At 43.1% G+C, this 14,845-nt stretch overlaps 1 pseudogene; it reads right to left on the bottom strand.

The window, feature by feature from the left end:
- Nucleotides 1-13,167: 13,167 nt before the first annotated feature.
- On the bottom strand, nucleotides 13,168-13,389 carry LOC138773525 (U2 spliceosomal RNA; annotated as a pseudogene).
- Nucleotides 13,390-14,845: the final 1,456 nt, after the last annotated feature.

Raw genomic sequence — 14,845 nt, 5'->3', positions numbered from 1 at the left:
AGCCTCTACATGCTTCCCATAGCGTTTGGCCCAGCTCCCTGTTGTTCCTGACCTTAGTCCTTGTCCCTGACCTTAGTCCTTGTCCCTGGTTCCTGTCCTTAGTACTTGTCCCTATCCTTGCCCGCTGCCTTCCCATTGTTCCTGAGTCCTGTCCGCCACCTGCAAGCACGCCTTCTGTCCTCTGCTTGCGCAATCTCCTGCCTACTGCTCCTGCCACGCCTCGCCTGCCGTCACCAGCAACCAAGCCAGGGGTAGCGACCTGGGGGTCGCCTGCCGCAGCAAGTCCATCCCGCCTTGCGGCGGGCTCTGGTGAAAACCAGCGGCCCCTTAGACTCCGCTCCCTGGTGAGGTTAGTGCCATCGCTGGTGACGGTCCAGTGGATCCACTACTCCAGGCGTTACAACCAGTAATAGCAATAAAAAAATCTTTCTAAAAGGGATAAAAGCTCTTTGGCATAAAAACAGTCCCAAAAAATATGATAGATGTCCTCTCTCCCAACACAACCTTCTCTAGGGCACTTAGCATCAACACGAATCCCTCGATTATTTAAAAATGCCCGTGTTGGGAGACATCCGTGAAAGGACAGCCACGCCACATCCCTCTGTCTATTAGAAAACCCAAAAACTTTAAAAAGGTTCCAAACCTTTGCTGACTGTGCAGAATTGCAGAATGGTACTTCACATGGCCTTTCGTCTTTTCTCAAGGCTTGCTGTATTTTCTCCTTTTCAGGCTTACCTAAGGAACTCAAATTATACTGATCATTGAAAGACCTAAGGACCACATAAAAGGTAGGAATGACAAATGACATGGGTCTACTCAGATCCTTCTCACACCAGCCCCATTTAGTAAACAACCATTCTGCTAGGTACCTGCACATGTCAGCGGTCCTGCTATTGTTCTGGCTAGTCTTAAAAATTAATAAAAAATAATGCATTTTTAAAAACAAATCGATATTAGGAAAATTAAAACCACCATATTTTTCACTGCTTAAAACCTTCTCTCTCTTCATCTTCTCCATCTTGGACCCCCCAAAAAAGATAAAAAGCTTCCTCGTCATTCTTTTAACCCACAATGGTCTGGGTGGGAAAATCATCGCAATATATAAAAGCATAGGTAAAATCACAGTCTTAATAATTAAAACTTTGCCTTTAAAAGATAAATTACATAGTTTCCAAAAATTTAGCTTCTTTTCAATTCTTTGCTCCAAATCCACATAACTCTTCTTCGCTTTTAAATCTTTCTCATAGGTCATGCCCAGGACATCAATATCATCTTTCTCCACCACCCCTTCTTCCTGCTTCCCAAAATTACATAATTGACACTTACTCCAATTCACACTCATTCCACTCACACAACAAAATAATTTAACATGTAAATTGACTCTACGTAAGTCCGCCAGGGATGTGCATGTAAAAACCACATCATCCATATAGCTTAATGATTTAACTGTCATACCTGCACTGCCTGGGAAAAAAACACCATCAACACATTTATCTTTTTGCACGGATTTTAAAAGAGCCTCTATAACACAAATAAAAAGAATTGGGGACAGAGGACATCCCTGGCGGACCCCAGATAAAATATTAAAAGCAGGACTAACATGACCATTAACTAAAACCTGAGCACTTACATCCTGATAAAAACCTCTGATTACTCTCAATAAAAACTCAGGGACACCAAGACTTTTCAACGCTAAAAACATAAAATTGTGTGGCACCTTGTCATAAGCTTTTTCAAAATCTACTGACTCAACAAACAGAGGAGAATTATTAAAACCAGCACTGTAAACAATATCTCTTAAAATTAATAAATTATCAGTAATTCTCCTCCCTGGTACGGCACACACCTGGTACTCCCCCACCATGTGGCCCACCATCTCACTCATTCTTAATGCCACTATTTTCGCAATCATTTTATAGTCCACATTTAAAAGTGTAATTGGTCTCCAATTTTTGATGTCCCTTTCATCTCCTTTTTTAAAAATAAGAGTAATCATACCTCTCTTCATTGATTCTGATAAAAGTCCTGAATTAAAAACATGCTGGATGACATAGGTAAAATCTTCTTTTAAAATATCCCAGAAAGCAATAAAAAATTCCACAGGGAGACCGTCTCCTCCTGGCGTCTTCCCTTTCGCCATCTTGTCTCTTGCTTGTTTGATCTCCCCTTCACCAACGTCACCATTTAAAAATTCTTGCATGTCATCAGGAATACAATTATCTAAAACCTCACAATAGTCTTTCATCTCTGCCTCACTAGCTCTGCTTTGGTTACTAAAAAGTGTTTTGTAAAAATTACCGACCTCTTCCACCACTTCATCACCAGTCACTTCTCCTGTGGAAGTTAAAACAGATTTAAAATATCCTTTGGCCTTAAAACACTTTTTAAAAAAAGAAACGGGAACACTGCTCGTCTTCCTCCATCTTCTGCACCTTGGCCGCATACACAATATTCTTTCCTTTTTCCACCAATGCTTTCCTCATCTCTTCTTATCTTTTTCACCTCCACCTCCACATCAATCCCAACACTTTTGAATTTATATAGCGCCTCTAGTTGGGATATTAGGTCAGCTTCTTTCTTTCTCTTTCTATACAGATCTTCTTAAAAAATTGTGCGAATTTGACCTTTGACCAGTCCCACCATGCTAAAATATCTTTAAAATCCCGTTTCTTTGACACACAAAATAAAAATTCCTTCTTAAAATCTTCTATTACTTCCTCTTCCTGCAACAGACTTGCATTCAATTTCCACAGCCCTCTCCCAAAGCTAGTGGATTCATTAATACAAATCTCAGCCACCACCATCTTATGGTCTGAGAAGGAAAGCATCACATGATCGCACCGGACCACCTTAACCCCTTCAGACACAAAAATGTAATCCAACCGGGATTTACAGCGGCCACTATCCGATATATATGTAAATCTGTCATCAGTGCTAATCATCAGCCCAGTATCAATGTAACGTAAGTCTTGTATTATCTGATTTAAAGCATTGGAAGTAACATCTGTTCTTACTTCAGCAGAGCTCTCACGATCATTGGCAGATCGAATACAATTAAAATCTCCAGCGACTATTGTAAAATCACGCCCAGGCATAAAATATTTAAGAGACTCTAAAAATAAAATCCGTGCTTGTTTTTCTGCAGGTGCATAAACATTAAAAATTCTTATCCTCTGTCCCAATAAAACCAGATTTAAAACCATACAACGCCCTGGAATTAAAATCTGGCAATCTAAAAACTTAATACCATCATTTTTCAATAAAATGCCAATGCCTTCATTTTTATTATCTGTGCATGGAGACCAAAAAGACTGCCCCTTCCTCCACTCATCTCCATGTGGGGCAGACTTTATTGCACATTCCTGTAAACATAAGACATCCGCATTCACATTCTCAAGGCGCTCAAATATCGCTGCTCTTCTACTTGCTGACCCAATACTTCTCACATATAATAGTAGCCACACATAAACTCATTAAAATATTAATGAGAAAATTCATGCTCACAGCCATGGCTAACTATTTTTAAAACTCTGACTGTCCACTCTCCTCATGACACTCACACCACAATCAGGCGATTCTGGATCAGAATCCCTGTCCATCTCCTCATTCCATTCTTGAACAGGATCTACCTGTTCACCAGACCATCTCCCTTTTTTTGATTTCCTTCTCTCACTCAGAGCTTCATCCACCTCCTCCTCCTCCTCACTGCCAGGGTGTGACTCACCACTCCCCTCATTAGCTCTTTGACCAGGTGTTACTGATACATCTGAATCCTCCTCACCTTCTTCCATCTGCTCTCCCTCCTCCACCACAAGGTCAGTGCATTTTACCTCCATATCCACACTTAACCCCTCATTCACCAATGACTCACCACTCTCTGCCTCCATAGAGCCATTCGGTGAACAAACTTTCAATTCACTTTTCTTCATTTTCCCACCTTTTCTCTCTGTACTGACTGTAGCAGCTTGTTGCACATTTTCCACAATCACACCAGCACCTCTCACATTTTTGCCGGTCACACCAGGAACTTTCTCTTTAGCCATATCAGTTTCTTTCTCACCTCCTGCATTTTTACTCATATGCTCCTTTCTCCCTCCAGCCGCATCAGCATAACTCCTCTTTTTAAACCACAAATTACAATTTTTAGCTAAATGCTCATCACTGCCACATATATCACACGTTTTCTTTTCAGTACAGGAGCTAGCATTATGCCCAGTTTTCCCACAATTCCTGCAACACTCTCCCCTCTCTGGACACCTGTCCTGGACATGACCATATGCGTGGCACCTTCTACAATATTCCAATTGTCCATCATAAAAACAAAAACCTCTTTCTCCTCCAATAGAAAACACTTGTGGTATACATTTAAATCCATTTGAAATACTTTCGTCTTGTTTAAATTTTACTAAAAACTTCCTCTTTCCATTCAAATAACCAAACTTGTTTTTCAACTTTCCAAGAAACTTCACCTCTTCACAATAACGGGACAAAAAACCAGCCACCATATCATCCGTTACCTTGGGATTGTACATGTGAATTACCACCACTTTAGACATCTTCATAAACAAGGGTACAATTTTCACCATTTTCATTATTGCTGGTTCTTCTTTCCTCTTCATTTCCTCCAGATCCTTGTACACCCGCTGACATAGCTCGGAATCAAGAAAAGTAATGTCGTAAATGCCTTGCTTTGGGAAATCCTGAAACCCCAACACATCTGTTACCTGAAAGTACTGCAGCTTGCGGATTATCTCCAGCACCACTTGATCCAGACCAATTTTCTCCCGATGTTGAATAGGAACGAAAATCCTCACCGTGTCCTCGACGCCGCGAGACCTCTCTCCATCCATTTTTGCAAGCCTTAATAGCTCACGATCGCAACCCAGTAACAACCCAGGGCCCCCACAAGGAGGACCCCGATCACCACCCCTTCTGACCAGACCAAATGCAGCAACAGGTTTTTTTTTAAGTTGAATACCCACATTGGGGTAAACTTTATTAAAACGTATAATTACTTATAATAGCATAAAGGATGTTTACAAGAAAAAATTACATAAAATCACATAAAATTCTCAAGTAAATACATCTATAATAAAAGGGCACTTGGTGGCATTACAATACAGAGCTCCATTCAGATAAAAACCATTTTTGCATAAAAAAGGAGAGTTCTTTTTATCTACCATAAAATATTTGTACATTTCATTAAAAGCAATGCTTAAAACATCATTCACAGATAAAATCTCGTGTTTAAACACTAAAATATTCCTGGCCGCCCACAGAGCTGCTTTGACGCTATTTATGGTCTTCCATGCCATTACTTTTTGAGTCCGTGTAGGGCATTCCAGACATCCAAATAAAATCGCATCATGGCTTAGTCTTTGTAGTCCGGTTATCTTTAAAATCAGAGGAGTCATCTTTGTCCATATCATTTGGGTAAAACCACAAAACCAAAAAATGTGAGAAGCCGTTTCATCACCTCTGCATCCCCTCCTGGGGCATATGGCCGAGTTGGTCAGTCCTCTTCGATGCTGGAATGCCCGGCATGGAAGACACTCGTGGGTGCAGCTCCAGGCCAGGTCTTTCTGTGAATTAAAAACATAGTTAGCGCTCACGTTTTTCCATATCTGTTTGCATTGTTCTTCATTAAAATTTCTAATGGGGGTAACTAAAACATCGTCTTTCAGACTCTTTAAAACCAGTTTGCTGTTTTTTAAATTTTCAACTCTTTTATTCTGTAAGTTAAAAAGGGACACTATTTTCTCTAAAATCTTATATTGTACGGGAAGGTTAAAAGCATACGGGGAACTTAAAACTGTGGAAAACCACCCATGCTTTCTCATAAAAAATCCCATATTAACCCTTTAAGGACATGGCCCATTTCCGTTTTTCCGTTTTCGGTTTTTCCTCCTTGTGTTTAAAAGGTCATAGCACTTGCATTTTTCCACCTAGAAACCCACATGACCCCTTATTTTTTGCGTCACTAATTGTACTTTGTAATTACAGGCTGAATTTTTGCATAAAGTACACTGCGAAACCAGAAAAAAATTCAAAGTGTGGTTAAATTGAAAAAAAAAACGCATTTCTTTTATTTGGGGGAAATGTGTTTTTACGCCATTCGCCCTGGGGTAAAACTGACTTGTTATGCATGTTCCTCAAGTCGTTACGATTAAAACGATATATAACATGTATAACTTATATTGTATCTGATGGCCTGTAAAAATTCAAACCGTTAACCAATATACGTTCCTTAAAATCGCTCCATTCCCAGGCTTATAGCACTTTTATCCTTTGGTCTATGGGGCTGTGCGAGGTGTCATTTTTTGCGCCATGATGTGATCTTTCTATCGGTACCTTGATTGCGCATATACGACTTTTTGATCGCTTTATATTACATTTTTTCTGGATTTGATGCGACCAAAAATGCGCAATTTTGCACTTTGGGATTTTTTTGCGCTGACGCCGTTTACCGTACGAGATCAGGAATGTGATTAATTAATAGTTCGGGCGATTACGCACGCGGCGATAGCAAACATGTTTATTTATTTATTTATTTGTTTACTTTTATTTAAAACCTGGGAAAAGGGGGGTGATTCAGACTTTTATTAGGGGAGGGGGCTTTTTACTATTAACAACACTTTTTTTTTTTTTTTTTACACATATACTAGAAGCCCCCCTAGGGGACTTCTTGGATATACACTTGGATCTCTCATTGAGATCTCTGCAGCATAGATATGCTGCAGAGATCCATGAGATCGGCACTCGTTTGCTTTCGGCTGCTGCAGCCGAAAACGAACGAGTGCCGAGCCGAGGACGGCGCCATCTTGGACGCGTCCCCGGCCGGCATCAGTAACGGAGATCGCTCCTCCGGGACAAGGTCCTATATAATAAAATAGGTAAAATCAGAGACTTTGTAATTAAAACCTTTCCCTCCATCGTTAGTTTCCTCATATTCCACATGGAATTTTTTTTGTTTACCTTTTGTGCCACCAAGTCCCAACTAGTAAAACCGTTATTAGACTCATTGAAGGAGACACCTAAAATCTGCACCGAGTCCACTACAGGAATGGGGATATCTTCTAAAACAGTGTTTCCAATATTCAAGATGCTGCTTTTATTAAAATTTACTTTAAAACCGGAGGAGTTGCAAAAATATTGGATTCGTTTTAGGGTTTTCCGAAGCGACGGGGCGTCCCTGCATAGTACCCCCACATCGTCCATGTAACCCACTACCTTCGCCTCTAATCCCCCCCCCCCCGCCCGTCAGGGGGATTCCTCGGATTTGCCGGTCACTTCGTAGCATACATAAAAGAGGCTCAATCGCACATATGAAGAGTAGTGGGGACAAGGGACACCCCTGCTTCACACCAGAATTTAAAAGGACGTCTTGAGTCTTAAAACCATTAACTAAAATTTTACTGGTGCAGTTGTCATAAAATACTTTCAAAGACTGTATAAAACCTTCAGGGATACCCATTCTCTCTAAAACCTTAAAAAGATAAAAATGAGAGACTCTATCAAAAGCTTTCTCGAAATCTACGGATAAAATGGCCATTCTACCCAGTCTCTCTTTCGTATAGTGAATGGAATCTTTTAAAAGGTTTAAATTATCTGTTATGCTCCTCCCGGGTACTCCACAAACCTGGTTGGGGTGGATGACTTTATCGATGACAGACTTTAATCTATTTGCACACATTTTGGCCATTATTTTGTAGTCACTATTGAGTAAAGTGATGGGCCTCCAGTTTTTAATGTCTGTTTTTTCCCCTTTCTTGTAAAGTAAAGAAACTTCTCCTTTCTTCCAGGAACCCGGGAGAGCTTTGGAGTTAAAAACTTCAGAAAAAAAGTGCAAGCAAATCATCTTTTAAAACACCATAAAAGATAACATAAAATTCCATGGGTATCCCATCAGGGCCAGGGACTATACCTTTCTTAAAACTTTTGGTGGTCTCTAAAATCTCCTGTTCCGAGATGCCCTGTAATAAAAACTTTTGGGAGACAGGATCTAAAACATTATTAAGCTCCTTCAATGAGTCTTCCATAAAATCACAATTAATATCTTTTGTATTAAAAAGATCCGCATAAAACTCATGCACCTTTTTTAAAATACCTGGTGGGTCTGTTTTCCCATCTATTTCATCGATCAGGGTATGCTTATCATTTATTTTCTTAAAAAAGTACCTGGAGCAGGTCTCGTTCTCTTCAAGATGTTGCACTTTTGAACGAAATATAATTTCTTTCCCCCTCTGCTCCAGGCACTGGGCACTTTCTTTATCTCTGCGATCTCTTTGTCTACCTGCATACCCTGATCTCTGAACTTATATTGCGTCTGCAGCCGGGTATTAAGTTGATTAAAAAACTCTCTCTTTTCTTTAGCCTTTGCTACCCCAGCTTTAATAAAAAAGTTTTTAATTTTACGCTTCATTTTCTCCCACCAGGCTATAATGGGGATGTTGGAGTTTCTTACCCGTCTGCAGCGCTTATAAAAGGTGATAAAATTCGATAAAAACTGCGGATCATTTAAAAGGGACACGTTCAGTTTCCAGGCTCTCTTCTCCACTTTCTTTTCTTTATCACATTTTACTTTAAAAGATAATAACTTATGGTCAGATAAAACATTAGGCATAAGATCACATTTAAAAGGCAGTATCCGATAAGAACAAAATATAAAATCAATCCTGGAGCTACAGTTCCTGTTACCCTAGGTCACGCCGGCTTCCTCTGGTAAGTTGCTGTTGCATTTTTTAAAAACATCAGTTAATCTAAAATCTATAACGACATTTTTCAACATACCAGAGGTCTTGTCATAATTTCTGCTCGTACTATTAGAAAACCGGCGTTCCCCCTTTAAAATACAATTAAAATCCCCTGCTAAAATCAGTGGATCCGAATCATTTAAAAAAAGAGGTAAAATTTCCAGCATATTCATTCTTTCGTTCTTATCTGGCGAACCATAAAAATTTAAAAACTGCCATCTAATACCATCTATAAAAGCTTTGACCAATAAAATTCTGCCTGGTAAAATTTCATTAAAACTTTCAATTAAAACGTTTCCCTTAAATAAAATGGCGACACCTGCGGATTTGGACTCGTTTGACCCGGACCAGACAGATGGTCTGGGTTTCCAATCTTCTTTGTATTTTTTGTAGTCTTTGCTATGTGAGATGCAGCACTCCTGTAGGAAAAAAACTGTGGCGGTAAAAACAGACAAATAATTAAAAAGGGCAGCTCTTCTCGTCTTAGAATGCAGGCTTCTCACGTTAAAAGACAGTCCGGACAATTCTGCCATGGAGGTGATGAAAAAATAAAACAATCTTCTGCCTGAGCTTAGCCTCAGCAGTCCTCAGCGAAGCCGGAGACCCCACTCGAGCTCTCGTAGCCCCCCGCTTCGGAATCAACTGTTAGTATGGATGCGGGAGAGGAGCTTGCGTCGCTCAAATGCCCCCCCTCCACACCTGGGGCAGTTACTGTATAAGGACCCCATACCGACTCCATGGGCACTGTTTGAGCAGCGGTTTCACCTTCCGGCCCCTCCGCCGGGGCCGGCATCTCACACTCAGGGATTTCGCTCATCTCGGAGGTGGTTGCCTCTGGCTCCCCCACCTGGCAAGGAGGGGGAGAGGCTTTTGGTGCACCCTAAGGGGAGCGTCCACTGGGTTCCCTTCCGGTACTACCATCGGCTCCCCTTTTACCACCTCCGAGTACGCTTTGCGTCTTTTGTAACCGCTGCTCCGCCTGGGTCCTCTGCCTCAGGGACAGGTGGGCCTGTGCTAGGCCGCAGCCCCTGGTCAGCCTCCACCGGGGTGTCCGCGGCCCCAGATGCCTGGGGAGGTTTCCCCGTCGGCTGACCGCTGGCTCTAACGCTTTGCCCTTCTTTCCTTAGGGCCGTCAACACCTGTTTGGAGGGGGGCTTCAGATGTATCCATACCTTCTCCTTCTGCTTCCTCTCCCTGTGGGGGGGCTGGTTGGTCTTCCGGCTGCTTTGGACCCTTTGGCTGTTGCTCAGGCTTCCCCGTTGGCCGGCTTCTGTAGGGGCAAAAAGCGAATAAATGACCAACTCGGTGGCAGTTCCTGCAAGTTTTCCCCATTGGACACTGTCTGATGTCATGAGAGGAGCTGCCACAATTCCTACAGGTGCAGCTGCAATCCTCCTTGGTGTGACCGTACAAATGACAAAACCTGCAAAATGGTGGCATTCCGGCAAAATAAATATCCCCTGTCATTCACCAAGTTTGAAGCGGGCTGGCGGCAATTTGACTCCTCCGGGAAAAGCAGCATCTTTAAAACATGTAACTCTAAATCTCCATTTTGAAGTCCAGACTCCAACTTCATTCATAATTTTTCCCACACATTGAACTGATTTAAAATAAGCGGATAAAAACGATTTGATTTCTTCTAGGGTCAGCAAATGGACAATACATCTTCACAACAATCAGCTTGGAGATATCTAAAACGTGCTCTACAAATTTAAAACCTTGCAATCTGGGGTCTTTTTTGTCAGGGATTGCCGCCATTAGATCCTGGAAAATGCCACCTTGCGTAAAGGTAATGTCGTAGGTTCTTCTCTTGGGTAGTCTTGCATGGCCAGGATCTCCCGCTTCTGGATATTAAAAACATCTCCAAGTCTCCACCAAGTATTTCAATCCGCAGGATGTCGCCTTTTCTTCTGTCACGATGACTCGAACAGTGTTCCGAAGACGGGTATCCCATCTGAATCAAATCCATGATGGGTTTGTGCGTCAGATAGCCACGTTACAATGCAATGTAACCAAATTCCTCTTATGCCCGCCGGCAGTCAGAGGTTGGGGGGGGGGGGGTCGCAACTCGTTGCCCCGGACTAAGCCTCTCTCCCAATAGCTGCAAGGGGGTTAAGTCCCACCACAAGGGAAAGGACGATCCCCCAAGGCAGAGAGAGGGTACCGGAGCACCTTCGGACCAGACCAAGGCAGTGCCGGATACGAATAAACAGCTTTATTGAAAGACAACACAACACAAGGGGAGAGGGGGAAGGAGAGGGGTATCAATCCTCTTCTTCCTGGTCCGATCTGTCCATGATGAATAGTCTCTGAGCAGGCTGTGAACCAGCCTGCGGCAGTCCAGAAAGGACATCCTCTCCTTCTTCAGAATGAGGCGGTTCCTGGCAAGCCATATAGCGTCCTTAAAACAGTTCATAAGGCGCCAGGCCTCCCGGGTTGCCTCATCGCCGAAATTCCCAGGGAACAGGCGTACAGCACCGCGCAGTGCGTTAGCCTGTTCCTGGGCACACCAGTCACTGAGTTCAAGTTCCAGGGCGTCCAACAGGCCTGAGCAAACGGACACTGCCAAAGAGGTGCAAAGATGTTTCCTCCACGAAGGGGCACCGGGGGCAGTACCGCGGTTTTGCACAGGTTGCGGGCATGCATGAATGACCTCAAAGGCAGTCCCCCCTGAATGGCCATCCAAGACAAGTCCTTGTGCCCGTTGGTCAGCTTCGCCGAAGCCGCATTTGTCCATACAGTCTCTGCGGTGGGCCGCAGTGAGCCCTGGAACGAGCTCCATAGTGTCCTGTGCTCTGATGAGCTTGTGGACAGTTTTTTGGCTTCCACAAGTCGGGCTTGAGTCCCTCCAGTTGGTGTTCCCTCACAAACTTGACGACGCCCCCGTAGAACCAGGGAGTGTGCCAGTTGTAAGGGATGGAGCTGTCCCACTTGTCCCAGCTCAGACCCCTCCAGAGGGGGAGGAGGAACAGGCGAGACATGGACCTGCCCGCAGAGCCAATTCTTCTGTTGCAGAGTCCTCCGCACACAGTCACATACGAAGGCTGCCCGCAGCAAGGTAGGGATATCCGGAACACCTTTTCCGCCCTTGCGGGGTTCCTTGTACATCACGGAGCGCTTCACTCTGTCCATTTTGGAGCACCCAGATGAAACGAAACACGGTCCTAGGTGATGGCCCTGCAGACGGTGACATGGGGGGGCCAGGCCTGTGCGGTGTACTGGAGCACAGGCAGAACTTCGTTCCTCAGGACCAATGCTTTTGCCCTCAATGGTGAGGTGTCTGAGGCTCCACAGCCCGATCTTCGTATTGACCTTAGCCAATCGCTCTTCCCAGGACTTGAGGGCCGGCGCCTTCCTTTCCGAACCAGACTCCAAGGATCTTGATGAAGTCCGGTTTGATGGTAAACGGGAAGGGGGCGGAGGAAGCCAGGTGCCACTCCCCGAAGAGCATAGCCTCCGACTTCCCGCAGTTGACCTTTGCCCCTGAAGCCTTTCCGAACTTCTCGCAGGTCTGGACGAGTGCGGTCACCGAACGCTGGATACGAATAAACAGCACTACACTTGATCTTAGCCAAAAGGCCGAGAAGCGATGGCCACAAAGGTTTGCCGAAAAGTCCCCTTCTCGGACACCCGCTGCTTCTTGCTAAGGAGAAGCCATACCCTTTGCGCTCCACCCTCTCATATGGCGCCCGGACGTGCTGTCACACTGCATCTTCTATTGCCTAGCACTGCCTCTGTCTTCCTTTCTGCTCTCAAATCTGCATAGCTCCACCCCCAATCACACTGCGTCTGCTTCCACCTGATGTATGGCAGACATACATGTCTCTGTCTCTATCTCTGTGGCTGGCTGGCATGCATGCATGCATGCATGTGTGCAGCTATCTCTGTGGCTGGCTGTCTCTGTAACTGGCTGGCTGTATCTGTGGCTAGCTAGCTACCTATTAGTATTTATTTATCAAAGAACATGGAGGGTGAATTCTCCCCAGCTGGAGCCGTAGGCAGCATCAGCAGGATACATTGGCCACCAGGAAATCCAAAGGAAACGGTTTAATAAACGGCACCTACCTTTCCACCTACCTGCTTGGTTGCTTGACCTGCTGCAACTGAGCTGCTTGTTTTTGCTGGCAGCTGTGTATATCAGCAGAGCCTTGATGACATCACGTCCCGCGATGACATCACCAGCACTGGCCCGGCGGCCAAGTTGTAAACCAGTCTGGCAGTTGGTTGCCATGGCAACAGAGGCCAGCAAGTCTTGGACAAACAAACTTTTCTTAGCCACACTCGGGCTACTTTTTCGGGGTCGGTCCACCTGCGCACAACACACTCGAGGGATGTTTCTTGCAACACAGTAGTTTCAGGTGCAGCCGCCTTGTTTTCTTCTTCCTTCTTTTCCTCTGTTTTTTTGCAAACTCATTAGGGGTGCACTGAACCTGGAGGCACTGCAATACCAGGTCAATGCCTGGAGAGGACAGAGCAAGCTCTTTTTCCATCTCCCTGTTCTAAAAATCCATTTAATATATGGTCCCCAGATAGGGGACGTATCAGATATTAAACTGATAAGAACAGATTTTTTTTAATTCTTTTATTAACACGGTATCATAAAGTGAAGTTACAAACAAGTTCAAAAGAAAGCAATGTAGCAAATAACTAAACATCTTGAAATACAGAAAAGAAAACCAGCATAATATTCATCATTATACCTTACATAATAATAATATTAAAAAACCATATACAAAAACCAGACTTCATGAAAACCATGCTTTCCACTTTTTAAACTTCCAGATACCTTCCGCATCGGTACCATACCTTTTTTTGTCCAACAAAAAATACAAATATATTTGCTACGAATAATGCCCATGCAATCATCCACTTCAATTTTGCTTTTTTTGAAGACTAAATATTCCTTACATCCCATAAGGATTCTTTCACACAGTTCACAATCAACCACAATATCCTAGCTTTTTTCCTATCCACACCACACAAACCATACATCATCATACAATAAGTCAGCACCTCAATACCAGTCAAACCCTTTATCATTCTCCCCATACTTTTCCATACATCCTTGGCATAATCACACTCCCATAGCACATGCACAACACTCTCATAACTCCCACATCTCTCTTTCGGACAGACCTCACTATCAACCAATCCTCTTCTTCTCTGAAACACTCTAGTCGGCAAACATCCATGCACAGCATCCACGCAATATCCTTTTGCCTATTCGTTAGGTCTTTTTCATTCACATTCTTCCAAGTTTCCACACTTTCTATTTCATTCAGTCCCCCTATATGCTCAACACATTCTCTCAATTCCAACACTTTCATTACCTTCTTAGGCTAGGTTCACACTGCGTTTTCAGCATCCGTTTAACGCATCCGTTTTTTGAAAAAAACGCATGAAAAACGGATTGCAAAAAAACGGATTCATTTGTGTGCATTCGTTTTTCCATTGACTTCCATTATAAAAAAAAACGGATCCGTTTTTTTTGGCGGACCAAAACGGACCAAAAAACGTTGCTGACCCTATTTTTCTGGACGTTAAAAAAAACGGATCCGTTAAACGGATGCTGAAAACGCAGTGTAAACCTAGCCTTACTGTCACACCACATCTCCACATTCATATCACTCAAATATTTCCTCCTAATACATCTTTCGATCCGAACATAAAACCACGGAGCACTAAATCTGCAAGGTTTCTTTAAATCCACCTTATGTAAATTAAATTTTTTTAACACACTCCCAGACAAATACTTCAACATAACAACCAGCCACACTCTCTTCTTACTCAATCTCACACAATTACTTACATACTTCACAGTCAAAAATCTTCTATATTGACAAGATTTTTCCCACTATCTTTCCTTACTTTCATAATCTTTTGGCGACTTAATTTTTCCATCCGAGAATTCCAAAAAAAAAAAAAAATCAACCTAATAATTCTTTTCAAAAGTCTATCCGGAGCTGGAAAGACATTATTAATATATAAAAGAATAGGAAAAAAACAGACTTAATTATAAGCAACCCTTCCTTCTATTGTCAAAGTCCTCAGAGACCAAAAATCTATTTTTTTCTTTATCCTGTTATGGGCAT

The sequence above is a fragment of the Dendropsophus ebraccatus genome, chromosome 14 (assembly GCF_027789765.1).
Source record: "Dendropsophus ebraccatus isolate aDenEbr1 chromosome 14, aDenEbr1.pat, whole genome shotgun sequence".
NCBI classification, from domain to species: domain Eukaryota; kingdom Metazoa; phylum Chordata; class Amphibia; order Anura; family Hylidae; genus Dendropsophus; species Dendropsophus ebraccatus.
This window is presented reverse-complemented; position numbering and strand designations above follow the sequence as displayed.